The sequence below is a fragment of the Dioscorea cayenensis genome, chromosome 12, assembly GCF_009730915.1.
Source record: "Dioscorea cayenensis subsp. rotundata cultivar TDr96_F1 chromosome 12, TDr96_F1_v2_PseudoChromosome.rev07_lg8_w22 25.fasta, whole genome shotgun sequence".
Lineage (NCBI taxonomy): Eukaryota > Viridiplantae > Streptophyta > Magnoliopsida > Dioscoreales > Dioscoreaceae > Dioscorea > Dioscorea cayenensis.
The window spans coordinates 8,045,595-8,070,375 of record NC_052482.1 but is presented as its reverse complement, the minus strand read 5'-3'; the positions used below and the strand labels follow the sequence as shown (position 1 = coordinate 8,070,375).

General features: G+C 36.8%; 1 non-coding gene across 1 annotated transcript; it reads left to right on the top strand.

Moving 5' to 3' along the window:
- The first annotated feature begins 17,903 nt into the window (after positions 1 to 17,903).
- LOC120274238 lies at positions 17,904 to 18,010 on the top strand. Its single transcript, XR_005540770.1, has one exon. It is a non-coding gene; the product is annotated as a small nucleolar RNA R71 (small nucleolar RNA).
- The last annotated feature ends 6,771 nt before the right edge of the window (positions 18,011 to 24,781 follow it).

Sequence of the window (24,781 nt, the reverse complement as noted above, 5' to 3'; positions counted from 1 at the left end):
TGTCTCTTATGTGTTTTTTCGGTGCTAATTTATTTAAATATTTTTTGTGATCTTTCACAATATTTGTTGCATTATTTTGTGCTCTTATTGGTACTGATTTATTAAAATAAATTTGGTATGTAGATATATTAGGGAGTTCGTTAAACAAAAAATCTATATTGGGGAAGTTTTATGTTTGGAATTAATTTTGTTTGTATAGCATATTAGCATGTTTGGAGAGAGCATATTTCTATCAAGGTTGATTGCTTAATATGAATCATTGGAAAGATTGAGTTATTCTATGAAATGCATGATTTTTATTAACAAAAAAAATTGATTTTTAACTGTTATATGAAAGATATCTTTTGACCTATTATTCTAAAATAATTAATGGGAAAGTGCAATGTCATTAATACACCTTTCTTGCAATACCTTTGCAAGGGTTTTTATAATAGATTTATTCATTGATTTTAAACTACTTAACCAAAATAGCTGAGGAGATGAAAGGTGTTTTTTTTGGATATTCCTAGATTCCCGGGAACAGACTTTGTATAGATATAGATATAGATATAAGTAAACGAATGATTGGAAATTGCCATTACTTAAAGAATGGGAAAGATAGATTTGTTTTTAAATATCTAAAATTAATTAGTGAGTTTTTCAAATAAATATAAGATAATGAAATTTGAATTTTTTTTTAAAATTTTTTATTTAGTTGTTTAAATGCAGAACATGCCAATTGGATTAGTTGGGTAATAGATGTTATTGTTATTGTTATTGTTATTGCAATTGATGTTATTATTATTATTATTATTATTATTTATCTTCTCATTAACCTTGAAATATGAGTTAAATAATTTTAATGTTGCCTTTGAGACTAATTATTCTGTCTTTCACATTGTCTTTTACATAACAACTGGTTTGAATATCCATATTTGTTTCCTTGTTGCAAGGACACATCGCAATTGTTAGTTGTTGATTCTTAAGCACTTCACTTGATTGAAACTTGCAGGGATTTATCATTTAAAAAGTTAGTTTGTTTAATGCCTTTTTTAATTGAAACAAACGCTACGTATTCATTGTTTAGACTTCCATATGATTCTAATTTGTGAATGATGCTAGTATAATAGTAATAAATTTGTTTAGACTTCCATATTATTCTAATTTGTAAATGTATTTCTTTATATTATTATTTTCAATGCATAAAAATTGAACCAACTAAATATGTTATATGTTAATCACACGCTAAATTTTTTTTTAATGTTTTTGAATTTTGTAGAAATCAAAATGCCTATCGATAAGTCTTGGATGAGTCTTTCTACCAGATCATGTATAGAATTTTATAATGGGGTGGAAAATTTCCTTGAGTATGCATTTCATCATGTGAAAAATGAAGACATGAATATTAATTGTCCTTGTGTGGACTGTTGCAATAGATATCGATTAACTAAAGAAGAAGTACACATCCATTTATTATATAGAGGAATCATGCGGAGTTATACTTTTTGGTATTTACATTGTGCAGAAGATAGCGGGGATGAAGATAGTGATAGAGTACCTTGTAATGAGGAATTATGTGAAATGGAAATGGAAAAAGTTGATGATATGATTGATATGATACATGACGTTTATCCCCATGTGGCAGATGGCATTGAACAAAGTAATAATGAACCTCAAGAGCCAAATGAAGATGCAAATTTTTTCAAATTATTAGATGATGCTAAACAACCTTTATTTCCTAATTGTGATAAGTATTCCAGATTGTCTTTTGTGGTGAAATTAATGCATATCATGTGCATGAATTCTTGGAGCAATAATTCGTTTGACATGTTGCTAACCTTGCTTAAGGATGCATTTCCCATGTGTAAAACAATGCCAAATTCAAACTATGAAGCAAAGAAAATGGTAAGTGATCTTGGTCTGCATTATGAGAAAATTGATGCATGCAAGAATGACTGTATTATCTACTACAAGGAACATTCAGATGCAATCTAGTGTCCAGTTTATGGTCTTTCAAGATGGAAACCAGATAAAGGTGGTTCACCCAAAGAAAAAAGAATTGTTAATAAAGTATTAATGTATTTTCCAATTACACCAAGATTACAAAGAATTTTTATGTCCTCAAAAACGGCTAAAGATATGAGATGGCATAGTAAAAAGCGTATAAATGATGGGGTCCTTCGTCACCCAGCAGATGCAGAGTTGTGGAGAAGTTTTGATAATATTTATAATGAATTTGCTTTGGAGCCTCGAAATCTAAGGCTTGGTTTAGCTACAGATGGTGTCAATCCATTTGGAAACATGAGCATTTCATATAGCATTTGGCAAGTCATTTTGTTTCCATATAATCTTTCACCATGGATATGCATGAAAGAGTCATTTTCATTTGTAACTTTACTAATACCAGGGCCTAAAAGGCTGGGACAGGACATTGATGTTTATATGAGGCCAATGATTGATGAATTGAAGGATTTGTGGGAGCTTGTGGTAGATACATATGATGCTTCAATGAAAGCAAATTTTCAAATGAAAAGGGCACTAATGTGGACTATAAATGACTTTCCTGCGTGTGGTTATGTTTCTGGTTGGAGTACTGAAGGAAAGCTAGTGATAAGTGCTTGTGCGATATGAATGCGAAGCGTTCTTTCCTTATGTTGAGCATTACTTTTCTCGGGTTTTTATACTAATATGTGTGTTTTTATGTTACTTTTATGCAAGTAGGTTTGTGAAACCAATTATGAAGGAAAGAAGCCAATGTGGATCACAATGCACCGATTTTGGAGGAAATCTTTCTAAGGTTCAAACGCGAAGACATAGGTCGGGTGTGAGATGCTAGGGTGTGTGCCAATCTCCTCATATTTGAGTTAGCACAACCATTTGGAGGGGCACAAGGATAGTCACACTCAAGCATTCTGACTTATGCACATAAAACAAGATCTCCACCAACTTATCCGTCATTAAAGAAGCAAAGCGATCCACGACATAATCATGTTCCCATTTATGTTACTTCGATGAAAAGTGGATTCAGGAGTATTTTTGGCAGAGTATTGCAGCAAATCAATGTAGCAGTTACTATTCATAGCCGGCGAAAAATGACAGTTTCAGAGAATCCACACGGGCGTGTAGAAATTACCCTCATCCGTGTGGAAATTCCACATGGGCATGTGAAGAATCCACAGGACCGTGTGGATACCCGATTCTAGCCCTATTTAAAACTGATTTCAACCCTGATTTCTTGATTCTTTTCTCCATCTTTTCCCCAACTTGAGAGAGGGTTTCGGCTAGGGTTTCGAGGGGTATTGGCTAGGGTTTTGGAGAGGTTCTACAGCTCTGACATCGCCATTCTTGAGGAAGAAGGTTGGTAGGGAAGCTTCCGTCGAGGCGTATCCTATACCGGACAAGAGAATCCTTGAACGACGAGTAGAGGACTTTCCACAAGACCATCAACATGATTCATTGCTTTTACATTTTATTTCTTTGATTGTACTTAGCTCCATGGAGAGCTAAACCCCTAGTGGGTACTTGGGTATTTGTGAACCCTAGGATGTATTTGTTTCATTGAATCTATTTATTATGCCTCAATTAATTGATGTTTTGTTGTGAGTTCCAACCTTGAATGCTTGATTGTATGAACATTTCCCCTAGAGTGACACTAGGGTTGAGAGTTCTTATTGGTAACCTTGTGAGTGAGTGACACACCACGAGCATTAGACAAAGCTAGGTTGGAGAGGGTTGAGAGGGTGAGTCGAGTTCTTTGCGGCCATAATAAAGTGAATGGTTTAAGGGATGACCCTCCGCTGGGGCTTAGTTGCGCGTGCAACGGAGTGAAGCGTTGAGGTGATCTTAGTATCTAGGGCTTAATCGTGGTTAGGGACCTTTCACTGGACCAAAGGGTTAGGTCTATAATTAGGAAGAGATTTACCACTTGGAATCCCTAGAGCTCATTGCAACTCTATTCGAGTGCGAGGTTGAGAGGTTATCTAATCTTTCCTCCGGGCCATGTATAGAGTTAAGCATAGTTGACCTTAGATTTGAGACTATGTATTTAAGGTTTTCCACGACTCACCATTGCATTGACTAGGAAGCATAATAGAGGGTTCTTGCACTTGAAACAATTGTCCTAGGCGGAGCATTATCCGAGTACCCCATCTTTATTGATTGCCTTACCTCATTCTTTACTCATTCTCTCTTACTTGTTGTTTTTACTTTTGAGAATTGAATCATTGTCACACTTATCACTGCTGATCTTTCGCATAGCTAAGAAGCGGATTAAGTGTTTTTAATCCCTACTCCCTGTGGATTCGATACCCGCTCATCCGGGATTATTACTTCGACAAACCCGTGCACTTGCGGGATATACTCAAGGGGATCTTGTCAGCTAGCATGTCCTTGTTGCAATAAAAAAACATGCTATTATCAATTAAGAAATGGATCCAAAACTTGTTATATGGGTCATCATCAATTTTTACCGATAAATCATAAATGGTGTGAAAAAACATCACAATTTGATGGTAAAAAAGAAAAGAGAGCTCCACCAAAATGGTTAAACGTTGATGATGTCCTTAATCAACTTCGTCATATGAAGAAAACAGTATTTGGGAAACCAAAGAAGAGGCAAAAGCTTCCTGGGGCAAGGAATCGAGCATAATTAGAAAAAAAATAGTATATTCTTTACTCTACCCTGTTTACATAAGCAAAAGTTGCGTCATAATTTGGATGTGATGAATATTGAGAAGAACATTTTCGACAACATTATTGGTGCACTTATGAATATTGATGCTAAAACAAAGGATACATTAAAGACATGGTTAGACTTATAAGAGATGGGTATCAGACAATCATTACATCCAAAAGAAGTTAATGGCAAAATGGTATTGCCCACTGCTTGTTATATGCTATCGAATGATGAGAAAAGAGCCTTGTGTTAGTGGTTGCAACAAATTATGTTTCCTGATGGTTACTCAGCAAATTTATCAAGATGTGTAAATGTGAAAGATGGTAAAATTTCTGGAATGAAAACACATGATTGTCATGTGTTCTTGGAGAGATTACTTCCATTAGCCATGCGGGATTTATTACCTTGTGTTGTTTGTGATGCTTTGAAAGAATTAAACATATTTTTTAAAAGTTTTGTGCTCTAAAATTTTAAAAGCAGATGATTTGGATAGGCTACAAGTGGAAATTGCATTAACACTTTGTAAATTGGAAAAATATTTTTCACCTTCATTTTTTGATATAATGGTAGATCTTCCAATTCACTTAGCTTGGGAGGCTAAAGTTGGTGGCCCCGTGAATTATCGATGGATGTATTCCGTTGAAAGGTATGTACCCACATAACTTCTCATGACTTGCATTTTTTTTAAATCAAATTCATTTAGATTTATAACTAGTACTTTTTTTGTTAGATATATTCAAAAACTTAAGAGGTATGTTAGTAACAAATCATGACCTGAGGGATCCATTCCTAAAGGATATATAGCGAAGGAATGCTTGATATTTTGTTCTTGATACTTGCATGGTATTGAAATAAAGTTTAATCGTCTAGAACGAAATTATGATGGCGATTCATTATCTAGAAATACCTCATCCTTCCAATTTTTTTGTATGCTTGGGCAACCTTTTGGAAATGCAAATATGCAAGAGTTAAGTAATGATTTACTAAATGTGGCTATTATTTACATCATCTAAAATTGTGAAGATGTTCAATCATTCTTTTGGTAATGTAACTTCATTTTTGTATCCATATTTATAATATGTTATTAATCAAATTAATTTTGAAATTTTCTATATGATTTTTATAGTGAACATAAGAACATCATATCAGAAAAAGGAGTTAGAAATATTGATGAGATTCACAAATGTGAATTCCCTTCCTGGTTTCATAAATGAGTAAGTTAATTATTTTACTGTGATATTTGTTCCCTAATTCCATAGATCAAAAATTTATTAAAATTTTAATGTACAATATACAACGCAGATTAGTGATGCATATAATGAAAATGATAAAGAAATAGATATAAATATGCTTGCTTTGGCATGGGGTCCTGAACGAAGAGTAATTTACTATGCAGGCTATAATATCAATGGTTTCGTTTCCACACAAGAGATCGAGATGAAAACAAAAAAACTCAAAATTGTAGGGTTATGGTTAAAGGAGAAGGAAATGACGGAGAGTTGTCATATTATGGAATAATATTGAACATAATTGAACTTCGTTATACAGGAGGGAACAAAGTTACATTATTTAGATGTGACTGGTATGATACTTCTCGGGAAGGTATTGGTTATTGAAAAGATCGTTATGGGATTGTTAGTGTCAACACGACACGAAAACTACATACGAATAAATCATTTGTTTTGCCGTCTAAAGTGACTTAGGTTTACTATATTAAAGGATTGAAAGATCCTACATGGGCTACTGTGAGGGAGATAAAACCAAGAAATCTCTATGAAATTCAAGAAAATGAAGAAGAGCCATATCAAGAAGAATATTGACACGACCGAATATATGTGTAAACCGCAAGTGCACGGGTGTCGAAGTAATAAATTCCAGGTGAGTGGGTATCGTATCGATAGGGAATAGTGAATAGGAACACAACGATTGATAACTAACTATGATGAGAATTAATCAATAGTATGATGAATGAGATTGATATAAAAGAGCTATAAGGAATAAGAATGAGAGGCACAATAAAATTGAGAGGAAAGGCAATCGATATAAATGGGGTACTCAGATATTTTTTCGCCTAGGACAATCGTTTCAAGTGCAGAACCAACTATTATGCTTCGTAATTAATGCATTAATTAGTCGTGGAAATCCTTCAATACACGGCCCCAAATCTAAGGTTGACCGTGACTAACTCTATACGATGTCCCGGTGGAGAAATCGAACAATCTCAACACCTCACACTTGTATATAATTGCATGGAGTTCTAGGGATTCCAAGTTATAAACCCTCTTCCTAGATGTAGACCTGACCCTTTGGTCCAGGTGAGAGGTCCCTATTCATAATTAAGCCCTAGGTGCTAAAATCACTTCAGCGCTTCACTCTGTTGCTTTTACAACTAAGCCCCAACAGAAGGTCATCCCTTAGCCCGTTCACTCTAGTATGACCGCAGAGAACTCAAGGAAATGGAGATAGGTGACATGTCCAAATATGCGTGTCAAACGCAAGTGCACGGATGTCGAAGTAATAATTACCCCGGTGAGTGGGTAGTCGAATCCACAGGGAACGGAAGTATTAGTATTAACTAATTCTTAGTTATCTAGTCGAAATCAATAGATGTGATGAAATGAACTAATTGCAAGAGAATTAATAAGCAAGCAAACGAGCAAGAAAACAAGTAAAAAAGATCTCAATCAATAAAGATGAGGTACCCGAGCAATGCTCCCCCTAGGATCTAACATGAAGCTCACGATTCACTAAATGCTTCTAAACCGAGTCTAATGAGTCGAAGTAATCTATGAACAGCCCTTGCCTCTAAGCCACCGGTACTAGTCCCCTACAAGGTCCCGACGGAGAAATCGCTCAATCTCAACACCTCACACCCCATATGACCGCAATACGCTCTAGGGACACCTAAGAGTGAAACCGATTCATAAGGATAGATCCAACCCTAATTCCCGGCGAAGGATCTCTAACCCCCAATAAGGTCCCTGTGGAGAAATCTCTCAATCTCACGCCTGACACCAAATATGGTTGCATAGAGTTTAGGGAATACGGAGATAGGAAACACTCAATCGGAAGGGAGAGGGGACACTCCACTATCTCATGACTCACCCTCTCAACCCTCTTTAACCTTGATGTTCTAACTCTAATAGAGACCTCTCTTACATCAAAGTAACAAATCATGCAAATCCAATCAACCACAAGGATTAATTAAACAAGCAAGCAATGGGAATACAAGGTTAAAACTAAAATCAACTCGAATTAATAGAAACATAAAGCAAATCATTACAAAAACATAGATCCTAGGGTTCACATGCCCAAATACCTACTAAGGTTTAGCCCTCCCTAGAGCAAGTTACAAAACAATGATTATTACAATGAAAGCAATGAAAACCATGAAGTAAAACCCCCTTAAATTCATGATGATGGCCTTGATGGGTCGCCCAACGTCTTGAAGAATCCTTCTCCGAAGCTAGGTCGCCGAAGGCTCCCTCTTTGCTATGACGGAGAGAAGATCGATCAAAGTTGGTGATGGATGCCCCCTGATAAGTGCTTATGCGATATGAATGCGAAGCGTTCATTCCTTATGTTGAGCATTACTTTTCTCAGGTTTTTACACTAATATGTGTGTTTTTATATTACTTTCGTGCAGGTAGGGTTGTAAGGCCAAGTATGAATGAAAGAAGCCAATGTGGATCACAATGCACCGAATTTGGAGGAAATCTTGCTAAGGTTCAAACGCGAAGATATAAGTCAGGTGCGAGATGCTAGAGTGTGTGCCAACCTCCCCGTATTTGAGTTTGCACAACCATTTGGAGGGGCACAAGGGCGATCACACTAAAAGCATTCCGACTTATGCACATAAAACAAGATCTCCAATAACTTATCTCGTCATCAAGAAGTAAAGCGATCTACGGCGATAAGCGTGCAGCTCGCTTTATGTTATCGTTTCACGTACGCCGAACCGAGCGGGCCAGAGATCCACACAGGGCGTGTGGAAATTACCCACGCCTGCAGAAATTCCAGACGGGCGTGGAGCATCCACGCCCTGTAGTCACCCGATTCCAAAATTTCTACTTAAAGCCGATTCAAATCTCGATTTTTGGTATTCTTTTTTTCCATTTTTTTCCCCAACTTGCGAGAGGGCTTTCGGCTAGGGTTTTCGAGGGGTATCGCCAAGGTTTTGGAGAGGTTCTACGGCTCGACATCGCTCATTCCTTAGGGAAGAAGGTTGGTAGGGGAGCTTCAGTCGAGGCGTATCCTATACCGGACGAGGGAATCCTTGGACGACTTAGTAGAGGACTCAGACACAAGACCATCGACACGACCATCGAGGGGGTTTCTTTATGGATTCATTGCTTTTACATTCTATTTCTTTGATTGTACTTAGCTTCATGGAGAGCTAAACCCCTAGTGGGTACTTAGATGATTGTGAACCCTAGGATGTATCCGTTTCATTGAACTTCTTTATTTTGCTTTCAATAAATTGATGTTTATTGTTAGTTCCAACCTTCAATACTTGATTGTATGACCATTTCCCCTAGAGTGACACTAGGGTTGAGAGTTCTTATTGGTAACCTTGTGAGTGAGTGACACACCACGAGCGTTAGACAAAACTAGGTTGGAGAGGGTTGAGAGGGTGAGTCGAGAGGTACAGGAGCGTCCCATTTCCCCTCCGACGTGATAGATTCTACTTTGTTCCTCGAGTTCTTTGCGGCCATAATAGAGTGAATGGTCTAAGGGATGAACCTCCGCTGGGGCCTAGTTCCGCGTGCAATGGATTGAAGCGTTGAGGTGATCTTAGTATCTAGGGCTTAATTGTGGCTAGGGACCTTCCGCCTGGACCAAAGGGTTAGGTCTATATTTAGGAAGAGATTTATCACTTGGAATCCCTAGAGCTCATCTGCAACTCTATGCGAAAAGTGCAGGTGTTGAGATTGTTCGATTTCTCCTCCCGGGACATGTATAGAGTTAGGCATAGTTGACCTTAGATTTGGGACTATGTATGTAAGGATTTCCACGACTCACCATTGCATTGATTAGGAAGCATAATGAGGGTTCTTGCACTTGAAGCGATTATCCTAGGTGAAACATTATCCGAGTACCCCATCTTTATCGATTGCCTTTACCCTCTTCTTTTACTTTTTGCTCTCTTACTTGTTGCTTTTTATTGTTGAGAATTGAATCGCTTTTCACACTTATCACTCGTTGATGTTCCATATAGCTAAGAATCAAATTAAGTATTTTCACTCCCTACTCCCTGTGGATTCGACCCCGCTCACCCGGGATTATTACTTCGACAAACCCGTGCACTTTCGGGATATATGCAAGGGGACCTTGTCACCCCCCAATATCGCCAAAGACCTCCTCCAAAACCCTAGCTGCCTTACCTTCAAAGTGCTCACGAAAACTCTCGCAAAAAGTCTCTCAAAAATAGGGCAAACGGCCTATTTAAAGCCCAAAACCGCGCCTATCACGTGCCTTCACGCGCTCGTGTGGGCTGCTGGAATTTCAACGAGGGCGCGTGGAATTTCCGCGCAGACGTGTGAATAGTAATTTTGCTACAGTGCTATTACAGTGGAATTGCTACAACGTCCATGTGGTAGGCTATAAAAATTTTCTTCGTCGACATATCTTTGAGAGGTCTTGCAATCTTCACAAAGAGAAAGAACTTGAAGATGTGGCTGCCTTTGTGCCCTTCCAACTAGTGAATTGACTTGAATCTTCTTGGAATTTGGCACACATCTCCATGTTTATGAACTCCTCTCGTGTTTTGGTCCTTGAATTGATCAAGAACTCCCAACATTGTGACTTTATAGCCTATCTTTGCTTCCTCTTTACTCCTCAAGGCATTCACAACCTATATGCATAAAAGAACACCAAATACACAATATGAGACATAAACCATGGTAAAAATGATGCTCAATGTATGTAAAACATATATAAAAATATGTCTACTCAAGCACTTATCAAACTCCCACACACTTAAGTCTTTGCTTGTCCTCAAGCAAAATTAAACATTAAACTCATGGAAAGAAAAGAGAAGTTCTTGGCCTTAGATTCACCAAAAGAGTACAAGAATAAAATTCTACATTCATGGAGAAAGTCAAAACACTTGACAAAACAATTAATGCTCTAGCAAATAATCCGATAAAAATTGAAAGTTATAAAATCCAAATGCGTGTGTTTGTGAAAAACTCAACTCATGTCAACACTATGTCCACTACCAAGTTCTTATTAACATGGGACTTATTTATAAACAAAAAGAATAGGTAGTAGCTTCACACAACCTCCAAGGTGGCCCTTTCCCAAGATGCCTCCCGAGTGGCTTTCACACTTTAGAGGTGGTAGCTCTTTCTACCAAGGATGGTAGCTTTCACACATCCCATGAGATAGCTCTTTCTCTCATTAGGGCATAACAAGTATCCGACTTATGAGAGTAGCTACATACACCATGGGTGGTAGATCTTTCCACCCCCCATGTACAAACAACAAACAATTTCCAATTTTTTTTCAAATAAAAACTAGTACACTAAAATCCCAAACATAATGAACTAGAGTCTTCATAAGTCTAATGAGTGAGAAAAGTGCACAAAGAGCAATTGGATAAAAATATTCAATAAAATTGGATGAAAACTAGAGCATGATAAAATCCATGTTTATAACCTCCAAAAACTAAGAATTAAACTCTTAACCCTAAGGTGAACCTTCATTGGCAACAAGAGCATGCTCATGAAAACACAAGTAAAAGTCGTATAAGGTGAACCCTCCATCACACTTAAGAAGTACATTGTCCTCAATGTACGCATGCAAGCACAATAAAAATAATAGCAATGGAAGCATAATGTGAGTGGGAATGCACGGATAACAATACTCCCCTGAACTCCGTATGAATTATTTGGTGTAGTCTAACCCATAGGCGTGTTGTATAGGTTGTGAAGCTCACATGACCATATGACATAATCACATGATCATGTCTATGACTAAAACACCATCCACCTCACTCTCAAGGCCATTTTCACGGAATATAAGGGGTTCAGTGAAGCTCAACAAAATGTAAAAGAAAATACAAGTTTAAACAAATAACATAATAGAGCATATACTCGCATAAAAGAAAGACAAGAAGATAACTCCCAGAAGGTAAAGCCTTTCTGAGTATAAAAGTTCGAAAGCTACTCACAAAGCAACTAAAACAAGAAACTAAATTAACAGTCTCATGAGTGTGATGCCTTAAGCGTCAGTAGTTCGAGCTGGTGCTGGTGCTGGCATAGAAGCGGAGGAGACCTCCTCGTCAAGAGTCTGCTGAATACGATCAAGACGCTCCTGAATCCATACCTGGTTCTCAAGGATGTAGCAACGGTAGCCTCAAGTCGAGCCAGACGCTCGTGAACTTGAGGAGAAGATGACTCAAGATCGGCTGATGCTGCTGGAGCTGCCTCGGTGACTATGGGCTCGGCTGTAGGTGGTGCCTCTGTAGCCTCAGCAGGCTCCTCATCTTTCCCAGGTGACGATTCTACTAGTGCATATCCGCCTGAGCCTGTACGTCGCACAATGCCCATCAAATGGAGAGTGGCTAAACCCAATGGTGCTGGAGTACTGACTCTCTCCTCGCCTCTGATCGAACGGATAAGACCCATCTTGAACATAAGACGAGTGATGTAGGGTCCTGGAAACAATGCTCCCAATCGCAAGTACTCACGTTGATGACGAAAGTAGTTGGCAACCACATATCCCAAGTGGAGAGGGACTCCATGGACCATGGAGTGGAGGTATAAAAGATCTGTCCTGCAAAGTGAACCAGTACCATCCCCCAGACCTGTCACGAACCTGCTAAGAACAGCATGGATGTACCTGTGCGCCGGTCAAGTAAGCAATGAGGCCTTAGACTGGCATGCGGAATACTGACGACCACCACATAGATCATGGAAGAACTGGCCTGGAGTGAGATTATATGGATAATCGGTGAGGAGCTCAGTGTACTCGATAGTATCAGCGTAGGTCTGATCATATAATCCGAGATATATCGAGAAATGGGTGAAAGACATCCTATGCGGCTGACCAAAAACACGGAAATGAATGGCATTGGGAACATCAAAACTGATATCAACTGAGTCACGATCAAAAGAAAATGAGGCAAGAACTTCCAAGGTAATATCTCGCCTGACGGGCTCCTGAATGGAGAATAAACGGTCCCAACCTCCAACACTAACAAGTGCTCTGACCTCCTCAACAAGACCAATGTCCTCTACTGCATCCCAGTCGATAAAACGCAACTATCCAATCATCAGGTGCTGGAGACACTCAAACTGCTGCTGATGAACGGGGTCAGGAAATTCGATTACCAGTGGTGGGGTCGGCTCCCTATCATGACGAAAACGTTTCCGGGCTAACCTCTTGGTCTGTGGTGCCATAATCTATGAAGAAAGCACTTAAAAACATTAGTTCGGCATGAATACAGTAAAACTGGGCACCACATGCGCAAGAACAGCGAGCAGGGGGAAAAACAGGGCCAACTGGCCTTTTCCAGCCCACGCGGGCGGGTGCTCGGTGCCGAGCGACCATGCGCCCGCTCGGGCGAACCACGCTGGCACGCTGGCGGCGCCCAGCGGCCACGCTGCCCGATTGGACCCCGACAGCGCGTGGTCGGCTCTGGGCGCGCGACCTGCCAGGCCACGCGCCCACGCACCTCAGTTACGCGGTCGCGTAGCTGGCCAGGGCGCGCAGCTAGCCAGGCCGCGCACTCGCACACCCCAGCCACGCGGTCGCGTGGCTGGGCGCACGGCTCTCGGCCAAGGGCTCACACGCCCGCGTGGCCCAACCATGCGGCCACGTGGCCTTGCGGCCGACACACGGCCAGCCCACATGATCGCGTGGGCAAGCTGCGCGACCGCGTGGGTGCCGGACTCCAGAGTTTTGGCAGGAGTTGGGCTCCTACGCCTCACACAAATCATTCTCATACATTAAACAAGTGTCTAGCATGATTACCTATGAGAACTATCATCAAAATACCATGAAAACTCCATGAAAATGACCTTGAAGAACATGGAAAGGGGATAAGGGAGGAAAGGCTTACCGGAGCGAATCGGAGAAGAAAACTTGGTGTAAACTCTGGCAAATTACCTCTAATCCTCTAAAGAGTTGAAAATAATTGGTTTTAGAGATTAAAAATTGAGTTTTATAGGAGTGGAAGGTGGAAGATGAAAGGGTTCTTTGAAAATAGAAGATGATGAATAGTGTCCCTTCATATTCTTATAGGCACATGGGGATGTGGATTTTTCACACCCCCGCGTGGGTACTGTACACAACCGCGTGAAAATTCCACGAGCCGTGTGGACTGTAAAATTTTTGCAGACAGTCCATAGAGTGCCCGAAACTCCAAATTAATACCAATTTTTCAACATTAAACATCAAATTCACCCTAAACAATGTTATTCACATAAACAACAATTCAAATCACCGAAAAAAATCCACTAAAATACCAGCGGTCAACAAAATTAATCAAGATACACACTCATTAATTTATTTTTACAGAATTTAAATTTTGAGTCTAAAAACTAATTAAAAACTTGGGTTGCCTCCCAAGAAGCGCTTGTTTAACGTCACTTAGCTTGACGTACCTGTTTTTACGTCATGGTGGCTCATAAAGATGAAAAACCTCTTTCCTAGCAACCTCCACACATGATGGACAGAAATTCTTCATACTCAAGGAGAAATTTTTTACTATGTTACCAAATGAGGGAATGTTGCGCTCTTCCTTTGTGTGCTTGTCCCCAAGTGTGTTGGAATACTTTCGGTGGCGATGTCTCGACCTCTTGACTCGGCGAAAAATCTGTTTGAAAAATCCTCCTTGAGGTTGTTCATTAAGGACTTGTTTTTCACAATTGGTTGTGTCCTCCTCCTCAATGTCTGGCCACACCTCATATGGATCTGGATTGAGAAATTCCTGCAGGTACTCATCAGAAATCTCATCATTGACATCAAAAAAATAACAAGTATCATCAAAGTCAAGAGAGTGCTTCATTTCTTCGGCGAGACATTATGTGATCTTCTCTTCTCCAATACGTAATTTCATCTCACCTCCATCCATGTCAATGAGAGCTTTGGAGGTTCTCAAGAAGGGTCTTCCTAGAATTAATGGAACCTCCGCATCTTCATCGACATCTAGCACAACAAAATCTGCAGGAAAAATATACTTGTCAACCATTACCAAAACATCTTCAATTATACCTCGAGAATGACGAATAGAGCGATCGGCCAGCTGTAAAGTCATGCGGGTTGGCCGTGGCTCTCCTAACCCCAATTCCTGAAACAAAGTGTACGGCATGACATTGATACTAGCTCCCGAATCGGCCAAAGATTTTTCTTCCCCCAAACCTCCGATTACACAAGATATGATAAAGCATCCCGGATCTTTCATTTTGTTTGGCAGATTTTTCTGAAGCATTGCCGAACAATTCCCTTCTAATACCACAGCCACACTTTCTTCCATCTTCCTCTTCTTAGTCAAGAGGTCCTTCAAGAACTTTGCATAATGAGGCATTTGAGATAACGCCTCTACAAAGGGAATGTTAATGTGTAACTGTTTGAATAAATCCATGACAAGTGCTTGAGTAGACATATTTTTATATATGTTTTACATGCATTGAGCATCATTTTTACTGTGGTTTATGTCTCATATTGTGTATTTGGTGTTCTTTTATGCATATAGGTTGTGAATGCCTTGAAGAGTAAAAAGGAAGCAAAGATAGGCTATAAAGACACAATGTTGGGAGTTCTTGTTCAATTCAAGGACCAAGACACGAGAGCAATTCATAAACGTGGAGATGTGTGCCAACTTTCAAGAAGATTCAAGTCAATTCACTATTTGGAAGGGCACAAAGGCAGCCACATCTTCATATTCCTTCTCTTTGTGAAGATTGCAAGACCTCTCAAAGATACGTCGATGAAGAAAAGTTTTATAGCCTACCACATGGACGTGTGCCCGGACATGTGGCCTCAAGAGAAGAGTGTTTGGACCGCGTTTCGTGAAAAGTACTGTAGAAATTCCACGCGCCCGCGTGGAAATTTCTAGCACCTCACGCAGCGCATGGAAAAATCCACACGGGCGGCGTGAGGGCACGTGGCGATGCACGATCTAAGGCCTATAAATAGCCGTTTTGCCCCTATTCTTTCTCATCTTTGTGCGGCTCTTGAGGGGTGAGACGGCTAGGGGTTTGGAGAGGAGGTCTTTGCGGCTTTGGAGGCGCTTCGTCACCAACTTTAATCGATTCCTCCTTCGTCATAGCATCAAGGAAGCCACCGGTGAACCTAGCTTCGGAGTGGGTCCTTCAAGACGTCGAAGCTCTCCATCAAGGCCATCGCTCATATATAAGGGGGTTTATTTCTATGGTTTTTAATGTACTTTCATTCATTGATGTGTTTTTGTATGTTGCTCCATGGAGAGCTAAAACCCTAGAGGGTATTTTTGGCTTGTGAACCCTAGGATTCTCATCTTTTTGTGGATTTTTCTTAGTGTTTCTATTTAATCCGAGTTTGATTAAGTTTTTAATCTTGTATTCTCATTGCTTGCTTGTTTAATTAATCCTTGTGGTTGATTGGATTTGCATGATTTGTTACTTTGATGTGAGAGAGGTCTCCATTAGAGTTAGAACTTCAAGGTTAAAGAGGGTTGAGAGGGTGAGTCATGAGATAGTGGAGTATCCCCTCTCCCTTCCGATTGAGTGTATTCTATCTCCGTTCCTTATGCTCTATGCAACCATATTTGGTGTGAGGCGTGAGATTGAGAGATTTCTCCACGGGACCTTGTAGGGGGTTAGGATCCTTCACGGGAATTAGGGTTGGATCAATCTTTAGAAATCGGATACAACTCTTGGAATCCCTAGAGTGCTTTGCAGTCATATGTGGTGTGAGGTGTTGAGATTAAGCGATTTCTCCACCGGGACCTCATAGGGGACTAGTATCGGTGATCGGGAGGCCAGATCCGATTATTTTTGGATTTCCACGACTTAACTTACTCATCATAGAAACACTTTGCTTATTCGGTACCTAATACCTGAATCCTAGGGGGAGCATTGCCCGAATACCCCACTTTTACTGATTGAGATCTCCATCCATTTAACCCTTGTATATTCGTCTCCGGTATTCACTTCTTCGTACATTAGATCACCACACCTTTCCATTTATCATTAGGTTAGAAAGCAGAGAAGAAGTTAGTACTAGTAGCCCTGTTCCCTGTGGATTCGACTACCCACTCACCGGGGTAATTATTACTTCGACACCCGTGCACTTGCGGTTTACACACGCATATTCGGACGTGTCAATCCAGAAATTTCCTGTTTTGTACATCAACTTGGTCTTTCTTCAAACGCGCCGAATAAGGGATCCTTGGAGTATATGAAGGAAGTGACGTAGCTGGTCGCTTCTCGTTATCTTGCACCTTATCATTTGGTGGTTCTTGAGGAAATTCTGCAGTCTTCCCAGTGGGGGTTTTAGCTTGAAGAATTTCAGAATTTTTCTCAGCAGTATGCTCTTCATGGAGCTTTTGACCACTTCTCAAAGTGATCGCCTTCACTTGCTCCCTTGGGTTAGTCTCGGTGTTACTTGGTAGGCTCCCTAAAGGTCTCTCCGCCAATGACTTCGCTATTTGTCCAACTTGATTCTCCAAATTATGTAAAGAAGCGGTATGATTGCGAAGTGTTGCCTCTATGTTTTGGAACCTTGTGTTGGTTGATTGAATAAACTTTGATAAAACCCTTTCTAATTCTGAAACTCTCTCTAGAATCAAAGGTGTTTGCTGAAATCCAGGTGGGGCAGTACTCTTTTGCTGCCCTTGGTTGGCCCACGAGAGATTTGGGTGGTTTCTCCACCCTTGGTTGTAGGTGTTGCTATACGGATTGCCTTGTCCTCTTCCTGAAGTTGTAATCGAGATAGGACAATCCGACGGCATATGTGAGCCCCCACAACCATCACAACTTGTGATTACAGCTACCCTTGATGAAGTCAAAGTGTCCAATTTCTTGCTCAATGCTTCTACTTGGGCTGCCAAGGATGTAACCGCGTCGATCTCATGGAGTCCGACCACTTTCTTCTTGTCTCTTACATTCCATTGGTAGCTATTCAACCCATTTCCTCAATCAATTGTCGGGCTTTTTCGGGAGTCTTGTTTTCCAATGTTCCTCCTGCGGCGGCATCAAGAAGTTGTTTGCTACTCGAGTTCAACCCATTATAAAATGATTGAATAACCATCCACTCGGGGAGCCCATGTTGTGGACACTTCTGCAAGAGGTCCTTGAATCGTTCCCAAGTCTCAAATAAAGATTCAAGCTCCATTTGAACAAATGATGATATCTCATTACAAAGTTTTGCCAATTTCCCCGGAGGAAAATACCTTGCAAGGAAAGCCTCGGCCATTTCGTTCCATGTTGTAATCGACGCTCTTGGCAATGAATGAAGCCATTGTTTGGCTCTCCCCTTTAATGAGAATGGAAAAACCCTCAAACGAATTACATCATCCGAGATCCCATTGATCTTCAACATATCGCAAACTTCAAGGAAATTTTCAATATGATTGTTTGGGTCTTCATCCGATAACCCATTAAATTGTGCGGACTGTTGAACCATTTGAATGAAACCCAACTTTAACTCAAAATTCCAGGCTGCTACCGGTGGCTTAACAATGCTCGATTGTGTCCCGCGAATTGTAGGCCTAGCAAAATCTGAGAGAGTTCTTGGTTGCCCCCCTTGTTCTGCCATATTTTTCAGATTCTTCAACCTCTATTTCAGCTGGAAAATTTTGTTCTTGCACAGGTTCCTTGCCTCTTCTACGAATTCTTCTATCAATTTTAGGATCCTCTTCAACCAATGTCAAAGGGTTTCCTCGGGTCATAACCTGTAGCTGAAATCAATGAAAAGAAACAATAAGAATGCCGAAAGAGATAAGTATGAAGTGGAAATAGAAAATGAAAATGTGAATGACTAAAGTAACCAAGTCCTAGTGTTCCTAATATCCCGTTCCCCGGCAACGGTGCCAAAAACTTGACATGTCTAAATATGCCTGTAAACCACAAGTGCACAGGTGTCGAAGTAATAATTACCCCGGTGAGTGGGTAGTCGAATGCACAGGGAACGGAAGTATTAGTATTAACCAATTTTTAGTTATCTAGTCGAAATCAATGGATGTGATGAAATGAACTAATTGCAAGAGAATTAATAAGCAAGAAAACGAGCAAGAAAACAAGTAAAGAAGATCTCAATCAATAAAGATGAGGTACACGGGCAATGCTCCCCCTAGAATCTAACATGAAGCTCACGATTCACTAAATGCTTCTAAACTGAGTCTAATGAGTCGAGGTAATCCAAGAACAACCGGCCCTTGCCTCCAAGCCATCGGTACTAGTCCCCTACAAGGTCCCGGTGGAGAAATCGCTCAATCTCAACACCTCACACCCCATATGACCGCAATACGCTCTAGGGACACCTAAGAGTGAAACCGATTCAGAAGGATAGATCTAACCCTAATTCCCGGTGAAGGATCTCTAACCCCCAATAAGGTCCCTGTGGAGAAATCTCTCAATCTCACGCCTCACACCAAATATGATTGCATAGAGTTTAGGGAATACGGAGATAGGAAACACTCAATCGGAAGGGAGAGGGGACACTCCACTATCTCATGACTCACCCTCTCAACCCTCTTTAACCTTGATGTTCTAAGTCTAATGGAGACCTCTCTTACATCAAAGTAACAAATCATGCAAATCCAATCAACCACAAGGATTAATTAAACAAGCAAGCAATGGGAATACAAGGTTAAAACTCAAATCAACTTGAATTAATAGAAACATAAAGCAAATCATTACAAAAACATAGATCCTAGGGTTCACATGCCCAAATACCTACTAAGGTTTAGCCCTCCATGGAGCAAGTTACAAAACAATGATTATTACAATGAAAAGCAATGAAAAGCATGAAGTAAAACCCCCTTAAATTCATGATGATGGCCTTGATGGGTCGCCCAATGTCTTGAAGAATCCTTCTCCGAAGCTAGGTCGCCGAAGGCTCCCTCTTTGCTATGACGGAGAGAAGATCGATCAAAGTTGGTGATGGACGCCTCCCAATATCGCCAAAGACCTCCTCCAAAACCCTAGCCGCCTTACCTTCAAAGTGCTCACGAAAACTCTCGCAAAATGTCTCTCAAAAATAGGGCAAACGGCCTATTTAAAGCCCAAAACTGCGCCTGTCACGTGCCCTCACGCGCCCGTGTGGGCTGCAGGAATTTCCACGCGGGCACATGAACAGTAATTTTGCTACATTACTGTTACAGTGGAATTGCTACAACGTCCATGAGGTAGGCTATAAAAATTTTCTTCGTCGACATATCTTTGAGAGGTCTTGCAATCTTCACAAAGAGAAAGAACTTGAAGATGTGGCTGCCTTTGTGCCCTTCCAACTAGTGAATTGACTTGAATCTTCTTGGAATTTGGCACACATCTCCATGTTTATTAACTCCTCTCGTGTCTTGGTCCTTGAATTGATCAAGAACTCCCAACATTGTGTCTTTATAGCCTATCTTTGCTTCCTCTTTACTCCTCAAGGCATTCACAACCTATATGCATAAAAGAACACCAAATACACAATATGAGACATAAACCATGGTAAAAATGATGCTCAATGTATGTAAAACATATATAAAAATATGTCTACTCAAGCACTTATTAATAGGATAAATCACATCGAATGGAAAAGGGGACGCTCTGCTACCTCTCCACTCACCCTCTCAACCCTCTCCAATCTAGCTTTGTCTAACTCTCGTGGTGTGTCACTCATTCACAAGGGGTTACCAAGGTGAACTCTCAACCTTAGTGTCACTCTAAGGGAGCATTCAATCAATCAAACATTCAAGATTGGAACTCAATTAAAACATCAATTAAGGAAAAGCATACTAAAAGGTTTAATGAAACAAATACATCCTAAGGTTCACAAATCCAAGTACCCACTAGAGGGTTTAGCTCTCTATGGAGCTAGTTTCAATCAACAATAAAATTAAATGTAAAAATAAGTAATCCATAGAAAAATCCCCTCGGTAATCATGTCGATGGTCTTATGGAGAGGTCACTTCTCCTCCAAAGGTCCCCTTGTCCGTCCTAGGACAGACCTCGTCGGATTGGTGTCGACGAAAGCTCACCCAATAACCTTCTTCCAAGTGGAGCGCGATGTCAAAGTCGTAGAACCTTTCCAAAACCCTTGCCACTACCTCTGAAAACCCTAGCCACGGTCCTCTTGAAAGTTGGGGAAAAGATGGAGAAAAGAATGCTGAAATCGGGCTGAAAAGCGGCTTTAAATAGGCTAGAATGGGGCATCCACACGGGCTTGTGGATGTTCCACACGCCCCTATGGAAATTCCACACGGTCCTGTGTTTATTTGCACTCGGGCCTGTGGAATTTCCACACACTCGTGTGGATTCTCTGGAATTCTGATTTTCGGCCGACTATGAACAGTAACTGCTACATTAAATTGCTACAATGATTTGCTACAGTACCTTCTCCCCCTCCCCCCCGGGCGCCAAAAACACTCCCGAATCCACTTTTCATTGAGGCAACATAAACGGGCACAAGTTTATGCCGTAGATTGCGTCGCTTGTTCAATAAATGGGTTCATTGGTGAAGATCTTGCTATTATTGCACAAGTTGGGATACGCAAATGTGACTGTCTTCGTGCCCCTCCAACTCATTATAATGGCTTGAATATATGGAGGTTGGCACACATTCATGTATCTTAGAGCCCCACTTGAGTCTTCTTGTTTGTTGCTTCCAAGATTCCACTAAATAGTGTGTTCACGATCTACTTTTGCCTTCTTTTCTTAATATAATAATAATAATAACAATAATAATAATAATAATAATAATAATAACAATAATAATAATAAGAAGAAGAAGAAGAAGAAGAAGCAATATAATAAAAAATATGAAAAAATAATAATAATGAAAATAACAACAATAATAAAAATAATAATAAGCACATTAAGAAAAAGAAGCATAAATATAACTAAAAAAATAAGAAAAATAATAAATAAATATAAAAATAACAAAATAATAATAATAATAATAATAATAAATATAATAAATATAATAATAAATAAATAATAATAAGTAGAAGAAAAAGTAATTAATAATAATTAAATGAGACAAAGAAGAAGAGGAAATATAATAAAAAAAGAAGAATATATAATAATAAATGAATAAATAATGATGACGACGATGATAATGATAAATAATATACACAATAATAATAATAATAATAATAATAATAATAATAATAATAATAATAATAATAATAATAATAATAATAAGAAGAAGAAGAAGAAGAAGAACAACAAGAATAAATATTTGAAAAATAAAAAGATGAAGAAAAAGAGGAAGAATAATTTGAATAATAATAATAATAGTAATAATAATAATAATAATAATAATAATAGGAAGCAGAAGAATAAAAAGAAAAAGAAGAATAAATATAACAAAAAATAAGAAAATTAATTAATAATAACAATAATAATAATAATAATAATAATAATAATAATAATAATAGAAGATGAAGAAGAAGAAATATAAAATAAAATATTAAAATAATTAATAAATAAATAAATAAACAATTATAAGAAGTAGAAGAACAAGAACAACAAGAAGAGAAGAAAAATACAAGAAAAAATAAGAAAATAGTAATAATAATAATTAGAATAATAATAATAATATCAATAAGAAGCAGAAGAAGAAAAACACAATAAATCTAATTAAAAATTTTAAAAGTAATAAATAAATAACAAAATTAAAATAATAATAATAATAATAATAAATATTTTAAGAAGAAGAAGTAGAAGAAGAAATATAAAAATATATGAAAATATTAATAAAAGTAATGATCTTAATAATAACAATAATAATTAATAAATAAATAAATAAATAATAAGCAGTTGAAGAAGAAGAAGAAAAAGAAGAAAAAGAAAAAGCTTAATAAAAATAAGAAAAAATAAGAAAAATAACAAATAAATAAAAAGAATAACAAACAATGATAATAATAATAACAATAAGAAATATAATAAAAAATGAAAATAATAATAATAATAATAATAAATAAATAAATAAATAATAAGAAGCAGTAGAAGAAGAAGAAAATAAATTAATAATAAGTAAACAAGAAAAGAAGAAGAAAAGGAAATATAATAAAAAAGAACAAGAATAAAAATAATATTAATAATAATAATAATAATAATAATAATAATAATAATAATAATAATAATAATAATAATAACAACTAATAAATAATAATAAGAATAAGAACAAAAAGAAGAAGAAATATAATAAAAAATATCAAAATAATAATAATAAAAAATAAATAAATAATAAGAAGAACTAGTACTACAAAAAGAATAATATATAATTAATAATAAGAAGTAAGAAGAAGAAGAAAGATACTAAAAATATGAAAAATAAAATAATAATAATAATAATAATAATAATAAGAAGAAGAAGAAGAAGAAGAAGAAAAAGAAGAAGAAGCAATATAATAAAAAATATGGAAAAATAATAATAATAAAAATAATAATAAGCACAAGAAGAAAAAGAAGCATAAATATAACTAAAAAAATAAGAAAAATAATAAATTAATATAAAAAATAATAAAATAATAATAATAATAAATATAATAATAAATAAATAATAATAAGTAGAAGAAGAAGTAATTAATAATAATTAAATGAGACAAAGAAGAAGAGGAAATATAATAAAAAAGAAGAATATATAATAATAAATAAATAAATAATGATGACGACGATGATAATGATGAATAATAATAATAACAATAGCAATAATAATAATAATAATAATAATAATAATAATAATAATAATAATAATAATAATAATAAGAAGAAGAAGAAGAAGAAGAAGAAGAAGAAGAAGAAGAAGAAGAAGAACAACAACAACAACAACAACAAGAATAAATATTTGAAAAATAAAAAGATGAAGAAAAAGAGAAGAATAATTTGAATAATAATAATAATAATAATAATAATAATAATAATAATAATAACAGGAAGAAGAATAAAAAGAAAAAGAAGAATAAATATAACAAAAAATAAGAAAATTAATTAATAATAACAATAATAATAATAATAATAATAATAGAAGATGACGAAGAAGAAATATAAAATAAAATATGAAAAATAATTAATAAATAAATAAATAAACAATTATAAGAAGTAGAAGAATAAGAACAACAAGAAGAGAAGAAAAATACAAGAAAAAAATAAGAAAAATAATAATAATAATAATAATAATAATAATAATAATAATATCAATAAGAAGCAAAAGAAGAAAAAGCAATAAATATAATTAAAAATTTGAAAAGTAATAAATAAATAACATAATTAAAATAATAATAATAATAATAATTAATATATTTTAAGAAGAAGAAGTAGAAGAAGAAATATAAAAAAATATGAAAATATTAATAAAAGTAATGATATTAATAATAACAATAATAATAAATAAATAAATAAATAATAAGCAGTTGAAGAAGAAGAAGAAAAAGAAGAAAAAGAAAAAGATTAATAAATATAATAAAAAATAAGAAAAATAATAAATAAATAAGAAGAATAACAAACAATGATAATAATAATAACAATAAGAAATATAATAAAAAAATGAAAATAATAATAATAATAATAAATAAATAAATAAATAATAAGAAGCAGTAGAAGAAGAAGAAAATAAATTAATAATAAGTAAACAAGAAAAGAAGAAGAAAAGGAAATATAATAAAAAAGAACAAGAATAAAAAATAATAATAATAATAATAATAACAACTAATAAATAATAATAAGAATAAGAACAAAAAGAAGAAGAAATATAATAAAAAAATATCAAAATAATAATAATAAAAAATAAATAAATAATAAGAAGAACTAGTACTACAAAAGAATAATATATAATAATAATAAAATAATAAGAAGAAGAAGAAGAAGAAGAAGATGAAAAAGAAATAGAAGAGTAAAAATAATAAATAAATAAATAAGAAGCAGAAGAAGAAGAAAGATACTAAAAATATGAAAAATAATAAAAATAATAATAAGAAGAAGAATAAAT